Source organism: Periplaneta americana, chromosome 11 (genome assembly GCF_040183065.1).
Source record: "Periplaneta americana isolate PAMFEO1 chromosome 11, P.americana_PAMFEO1_priV1, whole genome shotgun sequence".
NCBI classification, from domain to species: Eukaryota; Metazoa; Arthropoda; class Insecta; order Blattodea; family Blattidae; genus Periplaneta; species Periplaneta americana.
The window spans coordinates 68,908,348-68,924,064 of NC_091127.1; positions in this window are offsets into that span (position 1 = coordinate 68,908,348).

Genomic DNA, 15,717 nt, shown 5'->3' on the forward strand with positions numbered 1-15,717 from the left:
CTCCTGAATATAGGCCATTAGGTATCAAGTGAAACCTACCTGCGCGTAAGGAAAGGAAAAAAGTTAGTGAGAAGTTTCTCTCCCTCGCTACGCTTCGAATTGCAAGCTGGCTAGCTCTCTTACCCCCCACCATAAGACATGTACTATGAGCTACAGCGCACGAATGCATTTGGTTTCAAAAGATAACGAAAGACAAATAAGCCCCAGGGGTCGGAGCTCTAACCCCTTCCTGTATCAGCATCGAAATCCTGTACTACACCACATTACACTACACAAACACACGTCCAAAGGAAACAAAACAAAAGGCGCCAAGACCAACAACAGCCATTTCTGGAGAATGTTAGTAACAGACCGAAACATGTTAACCAGGTACGATAGAATTTAACACGAGAAAGACATATAATACATATTCTGAAGTGAAGTAGTGTTAAAAGTTGTGTAATGAAGATGTATAACAAGGATTTCATCTCATGCTATTTTTAAATATTGAAAATAATACATGAAAATGAAGTTAATGTGGAGATTGTTGCTGTAGTTATAGAGGAAAACGGGACAGAAAACTCTCTGTAAAGTCAGCTTTGTCTACCAAAAATTCAGGAATCAAAACCAGAGCGCAAGGAGGAAGGAAAAATACGCTGGAGTTAAACCACAGACGCGACGCAATATCAACCGTCATTCAACCTGCAAAGAATAGTGAAATGCGGGAAAATATTATAAATATTGATTTAAGAAACAGAGCAAGCTACAAAAAAGGCACTAAATAGTTAGATATACAATTTATTTGCAGTAAATTTGGTTTCTGTACAATGAGTGTGACAAGTTATGCCGAGGATTTAAGACCAGTGTCAAGTTAGTAGCACAGTCTAGTATATACAGTCACGAAGTTTGAGTTGTGAGGTTGCTAGGAACAATAGACTGCGCCGGTACTATTTCGCATTGTCTGTAATGAGGCGATATTAGCGATCCTAGTGGCTAGCAACTATCTATGGATGCATATTTAGTACATATTGAGCGTCGTGACTGTATATACTAGACTGTGTTAGTAGCCTACAAAACATTGTTAATGATTTTATTTTTTTAATGAAAAAAATGTAACTTTAACTTTTGTTTATTATGTATTCTGTCCTAACCAGGCAGAATATTCCGCCGCTTTGGGGTATAGTAACGAAATACGAAAATCTTGAAATCCTGTAAGGGCAACGGCCTCCTACAGGAGAGTGTAGGGTGAGCTGAAGGTCTACTACACTTGGGGAGCCAGTCCAAGAGAGCTTACACTATACACTTATAAACTAAACACATGAACAAATTATACCAACTAAACAAGAAAAACAATATAGACTAAACACATAAATTCTGCAAACTAAACATCCACAAAAAAATATGCAAACTGAACACATAAATTATAATCTGAACACAACTGTCCACACTAAACACACGATAAAAAAGAAAAAATTACACAAACTGAACACATACATAGTCTTAACTCACACACAATCTAAATACACAAAAACCTATACCAATTGCACTCATAAATTGTACAGCCTAAACACACATACTATCTAAACAAAACGCACAAAAACGATACAATTGAACACAAAAATTATACTAACTAATACATGAACTATACCACTATACACGGAGTCAAGCTATTCAAATTAAAACACACAAAACCATACAATTGAATACAAAAATTATACTAAGTAAATCAATGAACTATACCAACTGCACACGTAGTCAAACTATCCAAACTAAAACACACAAAACCATACAACTGAACACAAAAATTATACTAACTAAATACATGAACTATACCAACTACACACGGAGTCAAACTATCCAAACTAAAACACACAAAACCATACAACTCAACACAAAAATTATACTAACTAAATACATGAACTATACCAACTATACACGGAATCAAACTAACCAAACTGACACACACACAAATAACTATATAAACAATACACAACTATACACAGTTCACATAGTGTTCGTAATTTCTTCCAGTCTTTTCCATGCCTGCCTGTCCCTCGCTGTTCTCGTTCACTGCTCTCCAGTCTCTCTCCGGAACATGTCCGACCACCTTCTCCTTGGACGTCTTCTGCTTCTTTTCCCAATGCGTGGGTCCCACATGGTCGAGGCGTACGTCCACCTGCTGCAGTCCATCCTACTCACGTGTCCGCCCCATTTCCATTTGAGACGTAGCGCCAGACTCACTGCATCCTGCATACCGCTTCTTATTCGGTGTTCCTTATCCTGTCTTGCAGTCTAAGCTGTAGGACTTTTCTTTCCATTTTCCTCTGGCACACACGAAGCAGGTTTTTCTGTTGCTCTGTCAGAGACCAAACTTGGCATCCATACAACATTACTGGGATTACGCAGGTTTCCAGAACTTCAAATTTAAGTTTGATGCTGATGTTTTGGTTTTGCAGGATGAATTTCAAGCTCCAAAATTTTTTCCAAGCCAAACATATTCTTCTTCGTATCTCTTTCTCTCTCCTATAGGAGAGTGACACAATTTGTCCCAGGTATACATACTCGTCGACGTATTCCAGCGTCATGTTGTTAATCATTATAGGGATGTTGTTTGCATTTGTCATTAGTTTAGTTTTCTCAGGGTTCATTTGGAGCCCAACTTCTGAGCTTTTCTCGCAGAGTTCAGTCAGCATTTGTTGTAGTTCCTGTCTTGATTTGGTGAAAAGTACAATGTCATCCGCAAAGCGTAAATTTGATAGTCTCCTACCGTTGATGTTCAGCCCGTATCTCTTTTAGCTCCAGTCCATTTCTCTAAATAGTACTTCTAACAGACAGGTGAATAATTTTGGTGAAATGGGATCTCCTTGTTTCACTCCCCTCCCTAATTTAAATGCTTCTCTTTCCACCTCTGTTCGGATTTTTGCGTAACTGTTGATGTAGATATTGCCCAATAGTCTTATAATTTTGTGTTCGACTCCCATTGTGTCCAGAGCTTCAAGAAATTTAGAATGCTCCACTGAGTCAAAGGCCTTGCTGTAATCTACAAATGCAATATATACTTTCATGTTGAACTCATTGACTTTTTCTGTTATTTGATTCACTGTTTGGAGATTGTCGATGGTACTGAAACTCCGTCGGAATCCTGCTTGTTCTGGTGGTTGATTTTCGTCCAAAAGTTTTGTTACTCTACTTGCCAATATCTTCGTGAATATCTTATACAGGGACATCATTTTATTTTTACTAACATTTCTAATATTAACCTGGCTATACCTTTGGATCAACGACTGAGAACCGGAAACACCGTTTGGTACCCATACCACGACTGGAGTTCAATGATACTGGCATAATATACAAACAAATCACTTTACAAGGTATAGGAGGGAAGAAAAGTAGTTCATCCATTTACGTAAACAAGGAAATATAACGCTTTTGAATTTGATAATTTTCATTAGGTTTTCGTTTAATCAAAATACAACTTACAGTATTAACAATGAATGTTTTTACTCACGAACTGAGCTATCTATTCGGACATATTCATTATGCAGTGTATATTATACTTTCTACAGCACATTAGCGTACACTATAGAGAATGAAGTTAAATTGAAAAATAATCATAATATGGATATTTAAGAAGACTTCAACGGTCTCCAGGGCGGCGTGGAAGACATTGTCGACCATCTTGGTCTGGGGAGCGGATGGAGCACCCTTCCTCCAGGGGGCAAATGTGGAGGCCCTCTCCGGGGTAACATGGAGAAAGACCTCGATAAAAGAGGCAGCCCTGCATGTGGGGTTAAAACACATGCGAACATTTCTGGAGGTTCTAAGGAGGCAGCCCCTCCACCAGAATACTCAACGTAGTGTTGGTAGCTCTACTTGGGGAATTCAAATTACTCGTAATCTTCACATTAATCAGCCGGATGGATATACTGGACAACGACAAAGGCATGTTAAGGATAAACGATTTGGGATAAAGGATAGATTTAAAATTGGTACCTGGAATGTCAGAGGCCTCAGTAATAAGGAAGAAGAACTAAATAATGAATTGAAAAGAAAACATATAGAAATAGCAATAATTACAGAAACTAAAAAGAAATTAAAAGGCACTAAAGAATTAAAAGACTATACGATGATTTACAGTGGCGTTCCTCAGTGCGTACATGCCCAATGTGGCGTAGCTATCTTAGTGAATAACAAATGGAAAAATAAAATTATAAGTTACTGTTTTATAAACGAGAGAATAATAACATGCAAATTTAAAATTGATAGAGGATATTTAACAATTGTTGGGGTTTACGCCCCCCAAGAGGGAAGAAAGGATGATACAAAAATTTTTTATGACGAACTGCAAGAGGTGCTCAACAAAATCAATAAATCAGATAATATTTTAATATGTGGCGATATAAATGCAAGAGTAGGTAATTTACCAATACCAGGAGTAGTTGGAACATATGGAGAGCAACACATAAATTACAATGGTGAAGAATTGAGGCAGTTTTCAACATACAATAAGTTGAAAATAATGAACACATTCTTCAAGAAAAAAGAAATACATAAATATACACGTTGCGAAAGGGGAAATAAATCACTCATAGACTACATTATAGCAAACGAGAAAATAAAAAATCAAGTTCAAGATGTACAAGTCCATAGGGGAAGTGATATCTATTCTGATCATTATTTAGTCATCGGAACCATTATATTGATGGCAAGGTGGAAAAAATTTAAACAGAAGGTACAAAAATCATCACAAGATGTATACAAAGTATATTTACTACAACAAGAGTCTATTAGAAACCTTTATCAGAGAAGAATACAAGAACATTTAATACAAACCATTACAAGCAATAATATAGAAGAAGAATGGGAAAATATAAAAATGTGTATAGAAAAAGCAGCCTATGAGGCAATTGGGAAGAAGAAGAAAATAAGGAAAAAGGCAGGTGTAAGAATTTGGAATGAAACCATAGAACAAGCAGTGAATGAAAAAAGAAAAGCATACATAAAGTTTCTACAAATGCAAACTGAAGAATCTAAAGAACAGTACAAGCAAAAACGAAACCATGCCAAAAAATTAATAACAAATGCACATAAAGAATCTTGGGATAAATTTATAACACAGGTTGAAAACGATGTACATGGTCGACAAACTATGTCTTATAAAATTATGAAGCATCTCAATCAATCAGAAAGAGATGCAGCAAATATAAATGTAATAGACAAAGAGCAGTGGAAGCGACATTATAGATCATTGTGGTGCAACGAAAAATCAGGAATGGAAATAGAAGAAAATACACCTAGCTATGATACCTCGGTCGATCCAATTACATTAGAAGAACTGAAAACAGCACTAGGCAATATGAAAAATAGAAAGGCTTGTGGACCCGATGGCATAAACACTGAATTATTGAAATATGGAGGTTTAATCCTACATTTGAGACTACTACTTTTACTAAATGAATGCTGGAGAAGTTACACAATTCCCAAGACTTGGAAAGTAGCAGAAGTAATTTCACTTTTTAAAAAAGGAGAAAGAAATAATTGTAAAAACTACAGAGGAATAAGCCTTTTAAATACTACTTATAAAATATATACTAAAATAATTAATAATCGCCTAAAAATGATATCTGAAGTGAATCTAGAAGAAGAGCAGATGGGTTTTAGAAAAGGGCGCTCATGCAGTGACAATATTTTTAATATAAAGAGAATTTTAGAGAAACGACGAGAAGTCAATCTAGAAACGCACATAGCTTTCGTTGACTTCGATAAAGCTTTTGATTGTGTAGAACGATCCATATTATGGAAAATAATGTATAATAAAGGTTACCCTCCACATTTGATAGAAATAATAAAATGCCTCTACACAGATACAAAGATAATAATAAACACAGGAACATCGAAAACAGAAGAAATAAGAATAAATCAAGGACTCAGACAAGGTTGTAGCCTATCACCTAGTCTCTTCAACATATATCTAGATGACTTAATTAAAAAATGGAAAATGGAGGTGAATCCAGGTATAAAGATTAGTAAAGATACATTTTTAAATATTCTAATGTTTGCCGATGATGTAACATTAATACAAGACAGTGAAGAAAAATTGCAATATGCCATTCACAAACTACACCTACTAGGAAAAGAAGACTATGATTTGAGCATATCAACTCATAAAACTAAAGTAATGGCCCACAGTGGTAAATTTCCAATTCGTACAAAAATAATAGTTGATAATAAGCCCATAGAACAAGTATCTCATTTTGATTATTTAGGTTGTAATGTAACTTATGATGTAGATAGAGATATTAACAACAAAATAAGCAAATTTCAGTGGATATGCGGAACAATAAATAGAACACTAAAAAATAAAACTAGAAAAGAAACAAAACTGAAGTTCTATAAAACTATGGCAGTACCTGTGTTGACATATGGAAGCGAATCATGGATAATTAAAGAACGAGATAAAAGTAAATTACAGGCTGCAGAGATGAGGTTTCTTCGCAGAGTAAAGGGATGTACAAGAAGGGATCTGATAAGAAATGAGGATATCCGTAAAGAATTAAATATATACAACATAAACGATAAAGTTGAAGATTATAAAGGAAAGTGGAAAGAACACCTGTCTCGAATGGATAATGAAAGAATTCCAGCACTGATACAACAATACCAACCTAAAGGCAAAAGAGATGTCGGACGTCCTAGGAAGAGGTGGAACTGAATAAAATGTGAAGACGGAACAGGCACTAAGCCTAAACCATGAAGTGAAGATGATGATGAGATGATGGATATTTAAACACATTTTTAAAATGGTGGCCGTTCATTTCGATACAGGCTTCAGTTCTAATGTGTATATTATCGCACTATAGACTATTGTACGTAATTCCAATTACCAGGTTCGCACTTCGTATCAGTAACTCATGTTGAAATAATTCTGTACCTACTCTATAAAAGAGTTCCTTACGTACTGTAAATTCAACCTTTACTTCTGCCTGATCCGAAAAGATAAAATTACTCAGACATGCTATCTACTGTCAGTCCAAGTGGTTATGTCGCAGGGTCGTAGAAAGGGAGGAAATCACGTGACAGTTAATTACTTAACGACGCTCTGTTATTTAAGTTATTTAAAACAATTGTAAGGGTATAATATTAAGTAGACGTCCAATTCCTAACAGAAATTAATCTTCTCAGAAAAGAGCTAAGACAGCCCAGCCACTAGCCTTTACAGAGAGGCGAATAGAAGCAGGTGGGGGAAAAAGGGATACTACGTAAGCAAATGGACGACAGTATCTGTGTGAAAATGATTCAATATTGAAAGCTCTTTCGTCACTGGAAAGCGCGAACATATTTTTGGAACGTACTATTTACTGTGACCGTAAGGCTACTATTACTATGCGGACTTGTATTTCTGTAGAGGACAGGTGAACTTCATTAGTAGAGGGGGTGGGAGTGAAGTACATTAAAAACTCAGGTACAATAAAATTGAAGTAAAAATAAAATGATGTCCCTGTATAAGCTAGACATCAAACTGATAGGCCTGTAATTGTTCAGGTCATCTTTTGTTCCCTTCTTGTGCAGAAGTATTATGGTGCTTTTATACCACTGGCTGGGAAACTCTTCCGTTTTTAGTATGGTGGTGAATAATTTTGTAGCTGCTTGGACTACTACCTCCTGGCCTCACTTCAGGCATTCGTTGAGTATTCCGTATTCTCCTGTCGTTTTCCCATTCTTCAAGTGGCCTATGGCGTTTCTGACTTCGCTGATTAGAATGTATGGAATTTCATCATCCCTTGCATACATGGTTTCGATGTCGCTCCTCAGCAATTGGGGTATAGTAAAGGTAGTTTACTGTTAAAGAAACATGCACTTAAATCGTACAACAAATTGTATTTATTTATCTTAATACCATTGCCCTAATTCCATTATAGTTGTCATACCCAATCATAGGAATTTTCTCAAATCCCCTATCACGGTTATTGTTACCTTTTGCTTTGTTATTTAACGACGCTGTATCAGCTACTAGATTATTTAAGGGGGTTCGGAATCGCGTATCTCCACAATGTTAAATTTCAACAAGTTAATTACAAATTTTCTCAAAAAACTTAATATGTGAAATATGAAACATTTGCCTTATATTACAGGAAATCTTTTAATGATTTAAACAAAAGTAGTCTACGTCTAGTTATTATAAAAAATTTACAAAAACCAACAGAAAGGGTTGTCAGAATGTCAGGCATTAATAAAGCAACAATAAGCAAAATGTACAAAGAAGACAAAATGTTATCAGTACTGGTCGACACAGCGAACATGCGTATCGGCGACAGGTGGAATCATACCGTGTGACATCATACGTCTTGATAGTGGACGGTTGTTGCAACTGATAATTTAGTTTCACAAACAAAATATGGTTATTTTCTAATTTTTTGATTACCAGTTACATTAAACGATTGGCGACTTGTTTTAAAGGACTTACTTTTTCCATGCTACAATATTGTATGACATAAGCAGTAAGTCGAGCCTGCCTGTGTAAAACGGGTCGTTGGTTAGAAGACATTTTAGTTCACCTAACCTAACCTAACCTAACCTAACCTAACCTAACCTATCTCTAGCTATTGCGGCCAACTCCCCGTAACCGAGCAACAGCAGCGCCTCCAATCCGATACGCACGTTTGCTGTGTCGATCAATAGTGAGCGTACGATAGTTTGTTATGTATCTGTATTCTTCCCGCGCCAGCCATCAGGTCTACGTTCTGCTTTGCTAGGTAATAAAAGGAATTATTGCCTATTATTATTATTATTATTATTATTATTATTATTATTATTATTATTATTATTATTATTATTATTGTTATATCATTTTCATTATTGTTGTTCACTCAACTAACCGACGACAGGACTCAATCTCACAAGTGATACCAACAAGATATCACTTATGAGGTAACTAGGCCAGGAGATAATGGGGTTGATGGCCAGTTTCTTTCTCATTTTATTATTATTATTATTATTATTATTATTATTATTATTATTATTATTATTGTTTTTGTTGTTGTTGTTGTGAAAATTGGAATACTCTAAATACTGGAGTTGTAATTATTTACAAAGAAATATATTTCCCAGTGTAATAATGTAGGTATGCAAAGCTTTAAAAGTAATTTAGAGGTGTACGTCTTTCTAAAATAAGCCCAAATATGAAAAAGGCTGCTTGACTGCAATATAATCACATATTTAATATAACAAATAATGCTTTCAAAAATCTGGGTTTTATTATTAGAAATTCAAAAACTTTACAGAACACTTCGACTTTGACATTTCTTTTTAATTGTCATGTTCGCGCTACATTGGAATATGCCTCTGTAATTTGGTCACCCACTTGCAAATCACATAGTAATCAAATTGAAAAAATTAAAAAACGATTCTCTAGATATCTGTATTTTAGAAGATATCATTGTTCAGCCCTCCATAATAAAATTCCGTACAACAATCTACTTGCTGAATTTAATTTAATGTCTCTTGCCAGTCGTAGATTACTTGCTGAGCAACTTTTATTGTATAAAATATTCAACGGTCTACTGGATAATAGCGAAATATTATCACAAATCCAGATTAACGCTAGAACATCACATTTAAGAAATCGTCAATTGTTATATTATAAAAAACCAAACACTTCAGCACATAAAAATTCACCAGTGTTAAAAATGTGTTCAAATTTCAATGAAATATGTAAAACATGGGATCTAGATTTCTGCATTTCTTACATGGAATACAAACATTTTCTTATTAATATACAGAAGGTTGTTGATTTTATATAATATTGCTATTTGTTACTTTGTAATTTACCAATTATAACTACATTTTACATTTTTGGCTATGATATCTATATTTAACTATTTTTCATATATTTTATTTTGTATTTTTCATTTTGTATCTATATCTGTATCTCTTATTTAGGTAGTATCTATTTGTCTGTTCTTTTTTTTTTCTTTCCTTTTCTCATTTTCCATTTTAATTTGTATTTACACTTGTATCTGTTTCATCTCTTTTTTTTTTCCATGTTATCTATGTTTTTTATTTTTTGTAAACTAATATCTGTACTGTCTATTATAATTGGGGCTTGCCCTGTTATAGGCATAAATAAATCAATAAATAATTTAGTACATGGAGCAGTTGAAGTTAATAAGGGAAACGTTTGAGTGTGGCAAATTGTCCAATTAAAACTAATGTTGTTATATATTTACTGACTCAATTTCCTCCTACATGTTGTTGACGTTCTAAACTTCGACGTAAACTTAGTTTCTTTGCAAGAAGTTGTAACAGATGCAATCAAGTGATGTTTACAGTTCTGTGAGTGCAATTCAAATTATTCGAACCGAATAAAATCTAAAGCAAATTAATTTACTCTGAAATCGCTATTTGTTTGTGTTGTTCAATTGGTCGCAGAGTGTAAATATGCCTTCGAGACTGTCAATAAAAATAGCTCCTACCTTAATTAAATAAATCAATTAAAATCGCTTTTTGGTGTGGAATAACATTCACTGCTTTATAGCAGCATTTCATTTCCTACAGTTATAGCTTGCATTAATGTCCTGCGTTTCCTTATTGAAACGTATTGTGATTCATTAGGGCCTATTTGATATTATCTTAATTGTTTACTAAATTTCATTAGAACTGATTCTATCGTTCATTCGATCGTCCCAATCTCCTCCCTTTTATTTTGGCATATAATATACGTACCTTAAAAAAAATCCTTAACAAGCCGATGGAAATGTTGATATTCATGAAAGTGTGTTTTCTGTTATACATATCGTTCAGCTCAGATTCCGGCAGGGAACACGTGCATCATACATGATTACATGGCCAACATAGACTGTGACATTAATTACTTACTTACTTACTTACTTACTTACTTACTTACTTACTTACTTACTTACTTACTTACTTACTTACTTACTTACTTACTTACTTACTTACTGGCTTTTAAGGAACCCGGAGGTTCATTTCCGCCCTCACATAAGCCCGCAATTCGTCCCTATCCTGAGCAAGATTAATCCATTCTCTATCATCACAACCCACCTCCTTCAAATACATTTTAATATTATTTTCCCATCTACGTCTCGGCCTCCCTAAAGGTCTTTTTCCCTCCGGGCTCCCAACTAACACTCTATATGCATTTCTGGATTCGCCCATACGTGCTACATGCCCTGCCCGTCTCAAACGTCTGGATTTAATGTTCCTAATTATGTCAAGTGAAGAATACAATGCGTGCAGTTCTGTGTTGTGTAACTTTCTCCATTCTCCTGTAACTTTATCCCTCTTAGCCATATTTTCCTAAGCATCTTATTCTCAAACATCCTTAACCTCTGTTCCTCTCTCAAACTGAGAGTCCAAGTTTCAAAACCATAAAGAACAACCGGTAATATAACTGTTTTATAAATTCGAACTTTCAGATTTTTTTGACAACAGACTCGATGATAAAAGCTTCTGAATATAATACTAACAGGGATTTCCCATAATTATCCTGTGATTAATTTCCTCCCGGACATCATTTATATTTGTTACTGTTGCTCCAAGATATTTGAACTTCTCCACCTGTTCCAAAGATAAATCTCCAAATTTATATTTCCATTTCGTACAATATTCCCGCCACGAGTCATAATCATATACTTTGTCTTTTCGGGATTTACTTCCAAACCTATCGCTTTACTTGCTTCCAGTAAAATTCCCGTGTTTTCCGTAATCGTTTGTGAATTTTCTTCTAATATATTCACGTCATTCGCATAGACAAGCAGCTGATGTAACCCGTTCAATTCCAAGCCCTCTCAGACTGTGACATTACCTATACTAAATCTCTCTTGTATTTTAAATGGAATTCATTGTGCGAAAAGCAATTTGATTTGTAATAATTACAGCTCATGCATTATGTCCAGACACTCCGCCACTATTCCTACAGAGCTGCGCACGAGATCTGATGAATCTACTTACGAATCACAGAGGAATGAGTTAGCCTTTGCCTTGAACTAGGTAGACACACGCTCGACCTTTCCTCCTACTCCTACCCCCTCAACAGAAACGTTGTTCTCCTACTGCGCATCGCGAGTGTCTTGACAAAATGCATAACCTGTACATTATGTGGAAGACATTACATCTTCATGACACATTTTCATCTGTTTACTGAATTATTAGCAAAATAATGCGACCCATGATTCTTATCGTTATATGTGACAAGGAATCGTCCAGTTGACTTGGCTATAGAAGGCGAAGCAGCCGTATCAGAAGACGAAAAATGATTTTGAATTTTAAAGGAAGAAGTGAAACTAGTGCGTAGGGAAATGAAGAATGGAAAAACGACAGGAGATGAGAGAAAACAACAAGGAATTTCTGTCATTATGCAACGAAATATATGAGAAAGGTAACTGGCCTGAAGATTTAATGGAAACAGTGTTGCATCCATACAGAAGAAATGTAACGCGTTCAGGACTATCAGCCTTATATCACATTCGGCGAAGATTCTCTTGCGAATACTGAATCGACGTTTATATTCTAAGATGGAAGAAGAGTTGGAAGAAGAGCAGTTTGGTTTCAGGAAGGGAAAAGGTACTAGAGACAAAATTGGAGTGCTAAGAACAATCGGCGAAATAGACCTCGACAAGAATAAAGAAGTGTACCGGTATGTAGTAATTGTGGACTTAGAAAAGACTTTTGACAGACTGAATTGGAATAAATTGATGGGGATTCTAAAGAAAATGGTTTGGTTTGGAAAGAGAGGAGGCTGTTCAGTAACCTTTATATGAAGCAACGAATCAAAGTAAGGCTAGGAGAAGAAATGTCTGAAGGAAGCGAAATAGGGAGAGGAGTACGTCAAGGATGCCCTTTATCACTTTTCCTGTTCAAAATATACTTGAAGCATTTAATAAAGAACTTTTCAGAACATGGGAGGAGTGATAATAGGAGGAATAAGATTAACGTGTATAAGATTTGCTGATGATATTGCGTTGTTAGCAGAAGATAACATGATACTGAGGGATATGCTATTGGAGTTAAATGACACCTGTGAGCAGTATAGGATGAAGATAAATGCCAAAAATACGTAGACCATGAACATAGGAAGAAAAGTAAATGAGGCAGTAGAGCAAGTGGACAGCTTCAAATACTTGGAGTGTACTCTAAGCAGTAACATAAGCTGCTGCCAGGAGGTCAAAGGGAGAATAGTAATGGCAAAGGAAGTTTTTGAAAGAAAAAGAATAATCTAATGTGAATCTCTGGAAAAAGAATTAAAGAAGAGACTGGTGAAGTGCTTTGTGTGGAGTGAGACATTGTATGGGGAAGAAACATGGACAGTACGACTTTCTTCCTAATAAACTAAAATTAATCCTTGTACAAACACTCGTGATGCCACACTTCGACTACTGCGATATTATATTAAGTAACCTAAATGCAAATTTGAGCAGCAGGCTACAACTTGTGCATAATGCGTACGTCCGTTACATTTGCAATATTCGTAAGTATTATCATGTTTCCCCGTCTTTCCAAGCTCTGTCTTGGCTAAGGCTAAGCAATCGACGAGCCCTGCATTCTCCTATTTCAAATTCTGCGCATCGCTACCCCAATCTGTTTGACTTCTCGTTTTCAAAATTTATCCGCATATCATCGACTAAGTACCAGGTTACATCATAACAATTTACTCATTATGTCTTACCACAAGACATATTTATATTCTTCATTCTATACAGTTTCAGTTGCTAGAAATTGGAACTCACTTGCGAGTGATGTAAGGGGTTGTTGAACAATAACTTCATTTAGGTCAAAATTACATAAATTCTTGCTTAACAGATTAATTACTGATTAAAATTTGTTACTTATAATGAAACTAATATCTGTCCATTCTTATTATTACCATTAATTTCTCTAAATAGAATACAAAACTTCTAATAGCAAAATCTCATTACATTAATATTCTCATTATATCAATATATTTTAGATTTATATTTTCCTCCCAATAATATAGTTCTAGTAAACTTCTATTAAATTAATTCTAAACATTTTAACCAACTACCTATCTCGGCTTAATTATAATTCTTTACATAATGCATATAGACTGAAGTGAATTACGTTAGCTCATAAATTAAGTTATTACTTTTTCTTATAGGCTCGACCTCGGTAGCGTAATTGGTATAGCGCTGGCCTTCTATTCTCGAAGTTGCTGCTTAGATCCCAGCCGAGGTCGATAGGATTTAAGTGTGTTTAAATGCGATAGACTCATGTCAGTAGATTTACTGGCATGTAAAAGAACTCCTGCGGGACAAAATTCCGACACACCGGCGACACTGATATAATCTCTGCAGGTTAAATAAGCGTCGTTAAATAAACCATAACTTTAACTCTTCTTATAGGTTTTGTCTCATTTTAAATAAACATGTACTAGTCGTTAAAACTCAACTGAATAATATTGCTGGAGAATCTTTTAAGTGTATTGTAAATATTCGTAATTTAAATATGTATGTCGCTATTGTAATGAATAAGGCTGGTTCAGTAGAAGAGAAGGTCTTATGGCCTTAACTCTGCCAGCGAAAATAAAACATTCTATTCCATTCTATCTATTTCTAATTTTGATGATCCATATTATTGCAGCACTGAACGTAAATATTTAAAACGTTGAACTTTCTTTATTTTGTGTTCTTCGATTACTTACAGTCATAGAATATAATATAATTACCGTATCTAAGTTTAAGTACTGTGTCGAGAAGATTCATGATTACTAGGGAGCGGATTTTTATGTGCTAAAAATTTAAATATATTTATTTTTATGTGCTAAAAAGTACGAAACTATTTGCTAAAATAAATATTTTTTATAAATATGACAAATATACCTTACACAGCTTGGAAAAAAAATGTTACTACGTAATCACCAACCACATTTGAGTGCTAGTAGTTGGCCGAGAATTGCAGTGAACAACAAAGGTCATCTCCAAATTCTCCATCACAAATGCATGCCGATTATCTCTGAACAACGACTTATACTATGAAAACCATCTTTCCACATCACAGGACGACAGATGTGCATATTTAAAGAGAGAAATGTCACAAACACATACACCGTCAATTTCACCTACAGGCACACCCTCCAATACTTAAGCAAATTTACACATTTTTTATATCCACTGTTTTTCCCAAACACAATCTTGAATTTGTCCCTTAGTACTTGTACTTCTGGACCTGATAGCGAGTCTAGTTTAATTTGCACGGCACGCACCTCCTTGTTTCAGACAACAGGTTTTTGGATGTTTCGAGTTTTTTTATGGTGTCTTACAAAAAGCTTAGATTTCCTAATAGGAAAGCCAAATCTTTTTTTAAACAACCATCTTTCAGTATATCTTGACGAAGCCCGATAACAGGGAATCACAACAAGACGTATTGCCTTACTTGATGGACATGAGGGAGACGAGAGAGATTTGTTTAAATTAAATAATGTTCATACCCGAGCTCTTATCTGTTGTGTTTCAAAAACAAAGCGTGGAATGAAATCATCTTCAGGAACAAGAAACATTCTTAATTATGTGTTGCAAGATCTCTCCTCCTTGTCCCTGTTAATTTATTCTCTAATAAAATGACACTGATAACCTACCTAGCAGTTCTCAGAACATGAGGCAATACTATTACAAAAATGGATCACGGATACACCACACAGCGGTTAGAAACACGAAGCAACAATGAATTTCTAAAAAGATAACGTGCTTCTGAGTGACATAATTG